This window comes from Idiotropiscis lumnitzeri, unplaced genomic scaffold (assembly GCF_059441095.1).
Source record: "Idiotropiscis lumnitzeri isolate Australia: NSW breed Sydney's pygmy pipehorse unplaced genomic scaffold, RoL_Ilum_1.0 HiC_scaffold_39, whole genome shotgun sequence".
NCBI lineage: Eukaryota > Metazoa > Chordata > Actinopteri > Syngnathiformes > Syngnathidae > Idiotropiscis > Idiotropiscis lumnitzeri.
Genome location: NW_028283577.1, coordinates 641,852 through 647,362, shown reverse-complemented (window position 1 = coordinate 647,362; position 5,511 = coordinate 641,852). Strand labels below are relative to the sequence as shown.

The 5,511-nt window shown below is 41.7% G+C and overlaps 2 long non-coding RNA genes across 5 annotated transcripts; one reads left to right on the top strand and one right to left on the bottom strand.

Moving 5' to 3' along the window:
• Positions 1-222: 222 nt before the first annotated feature.
• On the top strand, positions 223-2,213 carry LOC148315787 (uncharacterized). Of its 3 annotated transcripts, XR_015840577.1 has the most exons (5): positions 223-1,210; positions 1,393-1,575; positions 1,702-1,804; positions 1,988-2,053; positions 2,123-2,213. It is a non-coding gene; the product is annotated as an uncharacterized LOC148315787 (long non-coding RNA). The 3 variants fall into 3 exon arrangements; XR_015840576.1 differs by having other exon boundaries at positions 225-1,210; positions 1,396-1,575; positions 1,988-2,213; XR_015840575.1 differs by having other exon boundaries at positions 225-1,210; positions 1,988-2,213.
• On the bottom strand, positions 2,026-4,821 carry LOC148315786 (uncharacterized). 2 transcript variants are annotated; one of them, XR_015840578.1, is made up of 4 exons: positions 3,835-4,821; positions 3,470-3,652; positions 3,241-3,343; positions 2,026-3,059 (listed from the first exon to the last, which is right to left on the bottom strand). It is a non-coding gene; the product is annotated as an uncharacterized LOC148315786 (long non-coding RNA). The 2 variants fall into 2 exon arrangements; XR_015840579.1 differs by having other exon boundaries at positions 3,470-3,649; positions 3,835-4,820.
• Between the last annotated feature and the right edge of the window lie 690 nt (positions 4,822-5,511).

Sequence of the window (5,511 nt, the reverse complement as noted above, 5' to 3'; positions counted from 1 at the left end):
AAATTTTCGTTTGTGCTGCTTCCGTTCCAGAGATATTACACGTTTTAATTTCGAGTGGTGACGTCACCCAGCCCCCCATTTTCATCCGATTGACTTGGGAATGGTGCCGTTCGTTTGTGCTACGTTTGTGCCCGTTTGTGCTGTTAAAATTTTCGTTTGTGCTGCTCCGGTTCGAAAGATATTACACTTTTTAATTTCGAGTGGTGACGTCACCCAGCCCCCCATTTTCATCCGATTGACTTGGGAATGGTGCCATTCGTTTGTGCTGCGTTTGTGCCCGTTTGTGCTGTTAAAATTTTCGTTTGTGCTGCTCCGGTTCGAAAGATATTACACGTTTTAATTCACGCGGTGACGTCACAAACAGGAACGCGCCAGCGTCAGTTTGTTTTGTTTTGCTGTCGAACAAGGAGCTCGGTATCGCGCTACCGCGTTCAGTCAATCACTTGAATCACTCGTATTTGTTATTAATTCCAGGTTATAAACTAGTTCCTGGAATGAACCGATGTTTTGTATGTTTTTGCGCATTTTACATTCTTCATGATCCTGGAAAGCAACTGTTGCCGGACGAACTTCAGGTAAACATGTCAAACTCACTGTTGTAGCTTTTTTGCTAGCATACAGTAATCTTAAAACCTTCCTGTTTTCACTGCTGTAAATTACTTTAAATTCGGTCTTATTTCTTTTAATAGTGTTGTTCTACTGCTCATTCATTTATTTCATCAGTAGTCATTAAAGCTATGTGATTATTTCTTAAAATTATAGTAGACGTGAGGCTGAAACATATCCGTTGAACTTTTTGAAATAAAAACAACTTAAAGACACCCCTCGATGAAGCATTCCCTCATTTGAGAACAACTGAATTAATATAAAAACAGTCCGTGTGTAATTGATGAGAGCCTGCAGAGAAACCTTGGGTGAAACGATAGCTTTATGTGTAAAGAAAACAGCAACAAACAAAACCCCAAACTATTTACATTTCAACAATTAAGCAATCACTGCTTTGTGAAGCTCTTTGTCTTTTCTGATGCTGCTTTCACTCTACTTTCCAGGTCATTGTGCATCTCCCAGTCAAAAGCAGCCCTCCTGCAATATGCCACATAATGTCCTAGAGAATCCTCTTCGAGATGATATGACTGCTCTAAAAGTAAACTGTCAGCATCAGACTTCTGGGAATTTCCAGCAGGGCAACTTCTGTTCAACTCATACCTAGGTCGGTGTCAATCCACTAAGCCTCTCCATTTCTCAACTTCAGTAGTATGAATACTGTAGCAACATCAGACTCATCACAGAGGTCAACATAATTTTTTAATATATTTTTTCCTCAGTATGAGAAGTAGTAGAGGCATCGTCAGGTCATAAGACATGACCTACATCAGCTTTTTTGTTTTGCAGCAGAAATCCACGTTTCCCTCAATGAAGGCATGATGACGAGCAACGAAACGGTCAACATGAATGAGAAGACTTTCATGCTTGAAAAGCCCTTTTTTAGGTTGTTGAACTCTGCTTCAACAGCTGCCAAACTTGCAGTGATGCTGGTACTTCGGAAGAGAGGGACCACTACGCCTGACCAGAGTGGTAAGTAACTTCCCTGTCTTATGATGTGGGTAATAATCTCAGGGAGGAAGTGGATGTTATCCCTGTCCCCCTCAGCCATGGCAAGTGACCTGATCTCCTCACATATTTCTGTCACACACTGTCAAGCGTTAGTCTGGATCTGCTGCTGATGCTCCTCGACGGGTTCCTGTGCCTGAACCTCTGTGTCTGGCATGCTGATACAGTCTTCTTGTGCTATTTGTGTTTTCAGGTATTTCTTGCACTTTTCTGATGGGAGAGGGGTTCCAGAACTGTCATTACCTTCAGATTCATTAAGTGCCACAATAGTGATGGCACATAGAAGTTCTGTTGAATGTTCCACACATTGTGACTTGAGTAGTTGTGCTCATGATCTCACATAAAAATCTTTGACACGATGTCTTTTATTTTTCAGGCAATCCCACTGGCAGATCATTTTGATGCAGTGTGCAACATCTACCCTGACAAAGCATGGCGGCAGGTTTGCATGCTGACTCCCAAGCAAGACATTAATGTAGCTCTTCAAATCGGGATGTTTTCCTGCTGACAGGTGCAGAAGTCCAGTGAAAGTTACCAAAATTTGTCCTGATTGCCAGCATGTTTTGCAACAAAATATAGTATTAAAATAAGGAAAGGCACCATCATCTTTGTCGACGCCTGTTTCATGAGTTGGTTTTCTTCTTTCTGTTGAACCGCATACAATTAAAAAGCAAAGCCTGATTTTTTTTTTTTTTTCAATTAAAATTACTTCGACAGACATGACCACTAGTGATGAGTCTATAAAGACAGGAATGCGAATAACAATTCAGTTTTATTGATAATGCCTGTTTCAATTTCTAGTGGCATAAGCCAGCAAGTCCCCACAACTTTTCTAACTTTAATTTTTGCTGTAAAAACATCCGCTTTTTGGTTGAACTAGTCTGTCGATTGTGCTGTTTTGGGCCTTAAGAACTTGTATTGTGTTGCTACTGTTTTTCAATAAGAAATTATTTTAGGTCATTTAGAATTCATCCAGCCGCTTGTCCAAATGGACACAATCGTCGACCTTGCGCGTGTAAGGTTGCTGAAATGTGCATCACTGCAGAGAAAGATGTAAGTTTGCGTCACAAATGAGGACATCTATGTATTTATGTACAGTGCACCTCGCAGTGGTAGCATTAAAGACATTGGACTGGACACATTTTTCTGTCACTACTGGAGTCAAACAACTATGTGTACAAGACATTGGTACAGATGTCAGAAAAGCATGGCGTATGTGCTATCACACAGTGGCTGAAAAAAATTGATTCATGCAGGTGCCCCGTCCGTCCCCAATAGAAGCAGTGAGTGCTTTTTCTCTTGCCATTCTTGGATCTCTGGCCAAAGCTTTTACCGCTCACCCCGATTTGAAGACCTACATCAATGAGTGCTTTAAGCATGAAAACCTGCCATGTTTTGTCAGGGTAGACGTTGCACACTGCAACAATATGATCTCCCAGTGGGACCGCCTGAAAAATAAAAGACATTGTGTAAAAAGATTTTTTCTGAGATTTAGCACAACTACTTAAGTCACAATGTGTGGAACATGCAAAATAACTTCTATGTGCCATCACTATTGTGGCACTTAATGAATCTGAAGGTAATGACAGTTCTGGAACCCCTCTCCCATCAGAAAAGTGCAAGAAATACCTGAAAACACAAATAGCACAAGAAGACTGTATCAGCATGCCAGACACAGAGGTTCAGGCACAGGAACCCGTCGAGGAGCATCAGCAGCAGATCCAGACTAACGCTTGACAGTGTGTGACAGAAATATGTGAGGAGATCAGGTCACTTGCCATGGCTGAGGGGGACAGGGATAACATCCACTTCCTCCCTGAGATTATTACCCACATCATAAGACAGGGAAGTTACTTACCACTCTGGTCAGGCGTAGTGGTCCCTCTCTTCCGAAGTACCAGCATCACTGCAAGTTTGGCAGCTGTTGAAGCAGAGTTCAACAACCTAAAAAAGGGCTTTTCAAGCATGAAAGTCTTCTCATTCATGTTGACCGTTTCGTTGCTCGTCATCATGCCTTCATTGAGGGAAACGTGGATTTCTGCTGCAAAACAAAAAAGCTGATGTAGGTCATGTCTTATGACCTGACGATGCCTCTACTACTTCTCATACTGAGGAAAAAATATATTAAAAAATTATGTTGACCTCTGTGATGAGTCTGATGTTGCTACAGTATTCATACTACTGAAGTTGAGAAATGGAGAGGCTTAGTGGATTGACACCGACCTAGGTATGAGTTGAACAGAAGTTGCCCTGCTGGAAATTCCCAGAAGTCTGATGCTGACAGTTTACTTTTAGAGCAGTCATATCATCTCGAAGAGGATTCTCTAGGACATTATGTGGCATATTGCAGGAGGGCTGCTTTTGACTGGGAGATGCACAATGACCTGGAAAGTAGAGTGAAAGCAGCATCAGAAAAGACAAAGAGCTTCACAAAGCAGTGATTGCTTAATTGTTGAAATGTAAATAGTTTGGGGTTTTGTTTGTTGCTGTTTTCTTTACACATAAAGCTATCGTTTCACCCAAGGTTTCTCTGCAGGCTCTCATCAATTACACACGGACTGTTTTTATATTAATTCAGTTGTTCTCAAATGAGGGAATGCTTCATCGAGGGGTGTCTTTAAGTTGTTTTTATTTCAAAAAGTTCAACGGATATGTTTCAGCCTCACGTCTACTATAATTTTAAGAAATAATCACATAGCTTTAATGACTACTGATGAAATAAATGAATGAGCAGTAGAACAACACTATTAAAAGAAATAAGACCGAATTTAAAGTAATTTACAGCAGTGAAAACAGGAAGGTTTTAAGATTACTGTATGCTAGCAAAAAAGCTACAACAGTGAGTTTGACATGTTTACCTGAAGTTCGTCCGGCAACAGTTGCTTTCCAGGATCATGAAGAATGTAAAATGCGCAAAAACATACAAAACATCGGTTCATTCCAGGAACTAGTTTATAACCTGGAATTAATAACAAATACGAGTGATTCAAGTGATTGACTGAACGCGGTAGCGCGATACCGAGCTCCTTGTTCGACAGCAAAACAAAACAAACTGACGCTGGCGCGTTCCTGTTTGTGACGTCACCGCGTGAATTAAAACGTGTAATATCTTTCGAACCGGAGCAGCACAAACGAAAATTTTAACAGCACAAACGGGCACAAACGCAGCACAAACGAATGGCACCATTCCCAAGTCAATCGGATGAAAATGGGGGGCTGGGTGACGTCACCACTCGAAATTAAAAAGTGTAATATCTTTCGAACCGGAGCAGCACAAACGAAAATTTTAACAGCACAAACGGGCACAAACGTAGCACAAACGAACGGCACCATTCCCAAGTCAATCGGATGAAAATGGGGGGCTGGGTGACGTCACCACTCGAAATTAAAACGTGTAATATCTCTGGAACGGAAGCAGCACAAACGAAAATTTTAACAGCACAAACGGGCACAAACGTAGCACAAACGAACGGCACCATTCCCAAGTCAATCGGATGAAAATGGGGGGCTGGGTGACGTCACCACTCGAAATTAAAACGTGTAATATCTCTGGAACGGAAGCAGCACAAACGAAAATTTTAACAGCACAAACGGGCACAAACGTAGCACAAACGAACGGCACCATTCCCAAGTCAATCGGATGAAAATGGGGGGCTGGGTGACGTCACCACTCGAAATTAAAACGTGTAATATCTCTGGAACGGAAGCAGCACAAACGAAAATTTTAACAGCACAAACGGGCACAAACGTAGCACAAACGAACGGCACCATTCCCAAGTCAATCGGATGAAAATGGGGGGCTGGGTGACGTCACCACTCGAAATTAAAACGTGTAATATCTCTGGAACGGAAGCAGCACAAACGAAAATTTTAACAGCACAAACGGGCACAAACGTAGCA